Source organism: Vigna radiata, chromosome 2, assembly GCF_000741045.1.
Source record: "Vigna radiata var. radiata cultivar VC1973A chromosome 2, Vradiata_ver6, whole genome shotgun sequence".
NCBI classification, from domain to species: domain Eukaryota; kingdom Viridiplantae; phylum Streptophyta; class Magnoliopsida; order Fabales; family Fabaceae; genus Vigna; species Vigna radiata.
The window spans coordinates 14402317-14406160 of record NC_028352.1 but is presented as its reverse complement, the minus strand read 5'-3'; positions in this window follow the sequence as shown (position 1 = coordinate 14406160).

Below are 3844 nucleotides of genomic sequence, written 5' to 3'. Positions count from 1 at the left end.
CATTGGGTGAATAAAAGAAAACACATTTATTCTTCCTTTGATTTTTGGTTATTTGTTGCTTTTATTTTAATTGCAGGTTTTCTTTGAATATTTCTTCTATGGAGTTTTTGAATGTTTTTATTAAAAGAATGGAAAAGGAATTTAGAATGTTACGTGGTCCCAATAGCTACCTCTTGGATTATTCACTTTGCTTTAAAAGAATTTGATGGAGACGTGATTTACATTGCTTCACGGCTTTCATTTTTTTTTTACACTTTTTGTTTATTTAAAAAAAAACATTTTCCTTTTTACCTTTTGTTTTATTGGCTGCCACTTTCTTTTAGCATCTCCCTTTTATTTTGGTGCCAATGTTGATAGATAGGAGTAGGTTGTAGTCTATAGTGTAATTTCTTTTAGGTCATTTATTTCTTTTCTGTACAAGTGGTGGACGGTGCTTTGTTGATAGGTGTCACGGCTAGTGAGTGCCCTTTGGAAGAATTTTTAATTTTCATCTCTCTTGGTAGATTTAATTGAATGTTGGATGTTAATCGTTTTAATTATGTCCGAATATTTGTCTCTTGTAGTGTTAGGTTTAGCATTTTATTTTACTTTAATGTTTTCTGTATTATTTAGTTGTGTTTAATTTCCATGCATTTTAATTGGGTTTAATTTTCCTTGCAAAAAAAAAAAAACACTTTCAAACCCCCCCACGATGTGTTAGACCTAAGTCTCGAACCGNAGTTGGTCCTTGTGAGACGACCTAGGAGTCACTTCCTAACACTATACTGCATTTCTAATATGCAATCAAATTTGATTGGGCGACGACACCCATCAAATTTTGGCGCCGTTGCCGGGGACCAACGGTTCGGTTTTAGGTCTTTTGTTGTGTTAGTGAGTGTTGTGTCTTGTCTTCTGTGTTGAGTGTGATGTTCTGTTTTGTGTGTTCGTCATTGTGTGTTGCATTTCGGTAGCTTTAGTTGCATATTTTCATTGCATTCTTCTTTTCCCCCTTCTTTTCCATGTCTACCTATTTTGGCTATGTGAACACTGTTTCTTCTGCCTGTGTCTATGATTATGATTCTCCTTCTGCATCTGACTCTGAGTATGGTTCTCATATATACTCTGCTGATTTCTATGTTGAGAACAGAACGGTTCCTCCTCTATCTCATGAGAGTGCTCCTAGGGAGCCGTTTCCACTTGATGAGGAGGATATTCGTTGTGTTTTCAACAGTGGACTGATAAATTTGCTGCCTAGATTTCATGGTTTTGCAGGTGAATGCCCATATAGACATTTGGAGGAGTTCTACACATTATGCTCTTTAATGAAACCTCCAGATGTCCCCGATGAGGACATGTTCTTAAGGGCATTTGAGTACTCATTACATGGAGCGGCAAGGGATTGGTGTTGTTGTATTACTCCTGGATCCGTCACCTGTTGGGAAGATCTTGAGCATCAGTTTCTTGACAAATTCTTCCCTGTGCGGTATGGCTGTAGCGATGATCCTGGGTGGGCTAATCCTAACTTGGGATGGTATGGTACTTCACAGCATCAATATCAGGAACCATCATTCCAGACTCCTTGTATGCCTTCTCCACCTGTTCAGAAACCACAGCAGCTGCAGTCTCATGAGCCTGCCCATTCTTTATCAGTTGTTGGTAGGAAATTGGAAAGCAAGCTTGATTCTCTTGAGAGTTTGGTGACACAGCTGGCATCCAACCAGAGACTAGCACCTCCATCTGCATCTGTTGCACGATTATGTGCTTTATGTTCTTCCAGTGACCACTATACGGATGCTTGTCCTTCTTNGGATCACCCGGTATCTCATGATGAGCCTCAAGCTTATGCTACCAACATATACAACAACAAGCAGCCACAAAAGAAAAATCAGAGGAAACAGGAACAGCAAGAGGCATCTGCCCGACCACCTTCCAAATCTTCTACTTCTTCTGAGCCAACATTGAATGAGTTNTGGAGGCAGATANCCAGGCAGGCCATNNAGGAACAGTCTCGTGTTTTAGAGGGACCTCCAATTCAGACTGTTCAGATTACTGATGATGACAGTGTCACCTGCATAGGGGATGAGGAGCAGAGTCATGAGCCTACTATTGTGCCACCTACTTTCCCATCCTCCTATGTCCCCACTCTTGCACCTGAGGAGCCTGATGAAGATTCGGAGGACCAGGCAGGTATAAGCAGTGAATTTGAGATAGGTAGACCAGCTTCACCTTCCACCACTCTACCAACTTTCAGGGAAGTGGAGGTAAACATACCTATGATTGATTCTGTTGTTGATGATCATGTTGTTGATAGGTATGTTGATGATTATGTTGTTGATGAGCCAGTTTTTAATTCTTGCTTTGTGCATGATGAGAACCATTTTTTGCCATCTTGTCTGAATGTTTATTCTCCATGCACTGAACATGAATCTGAGCCTATTATTAATATTGTTTATCAATCTGAAATTGATTCATGTTCTGAGGGTATATCTGAGGTTCAGCCTCTTACACTGGGATTGGGTGTTATACCTCTGCATATTATTTCTTTGGAACCACATTGCACTAACCATGTTGCAGGAGGTACACATGCATTTGATCAACACACACCCATGGTGAAAGACAAAGGTGCCGACAGTTTGAAGATTAATAGGCACCAGCTGAACCTGCTCATCAACAATCACTGCTTCTTAGATCCAGCTGTGGAGGACATCTCCCTGCTTGATCAAATCTGGAGACTGAAGCAGTTCCTCCTCAAGACTTCTTTGCTGAATCCAATGGTGGAAGACCTCAAAGTCCAAAATTGGCAACTGCCACCTTGATCAGGGAAGTTTTCTTTTTCTCTTCTCCCTCTTTCCTTACTTTTATTGCCCTTGTCCTTGGTTTGTTGACTGTTATGATTGTGATCTGATGATTGTGACACATTGAGGACACTGTGTAGTTTAAGTGTGGTCTATTGGGGGAGAATTCTATTTGCTTTGTCAGTTTTTGTTTTTCTGCGTTAAATTTTTTGTTTTCTAGGTAGTTTTTGTTGTGTCTTTTGTACATTTTTGCATGTTTCTCTTGATTTCTGGATTCGGTTTAGGTTGTAGACTTGTCTTCCACTTCATTGACACTCTGATTTGTTGGATTCCTTGCTTTTCTTTGCTTGGAAAGATGATTATGATGTTTGAGGGTGATTGATTGTGACAGAAATGCCCTGTGTGAGATTTGAGCCACTTGATATTCTTTCTTGTGTGTGATATGTCTCTTGATTGCTTGCACATACGCTTTGGCTTGACTCTTTTTGATGATTCTTGATTTATATGCATGTTTGAAAGTGATAAAGGCAGTTTTGTTGTTGAGCCTCTCTAGCCAAATGAGCTTACCTTGTTGTGATCCTTTGATAGACCCTTTGAGCCTATGCTTTTCCCATTTCTTTGTTTTGAAGCTCATACACTAGCCCTAACTGAAAAACCATGATTACCTGAACCTTAGGGAATTTTGGAGCTTTGGAATTGTTTTGGGAATAAGTGTGGTCTTCCGGGGGATTCAAATGAATTGGCTAGATGGTTCCTCTTCTTGCTTTTGTTTTGTAATCAGGGTGTATCTTGTCTCTTGAAATTTGTGTTCTCAAAAGAGAGAAAAGAAAAGAGACAAGATGAAAAAAAAAATAATACAAAAAAAAAAAGAGAAAAAGGAAAATTGTGTGAATAATGGAGTCAAGAAGATGATTGAATTAGAGGTTTTGGGTGTGATTTGATTGTATTTTCACTTATTCCCCATTGCTCCTCTATTCTTTTTGGTTTGTAGCTTCTCATCCATATGATATCCTCCCTTGTCNTTGGNCCCATTACAACCATGAAAAGACCTTTTGATTTGAACATGCATG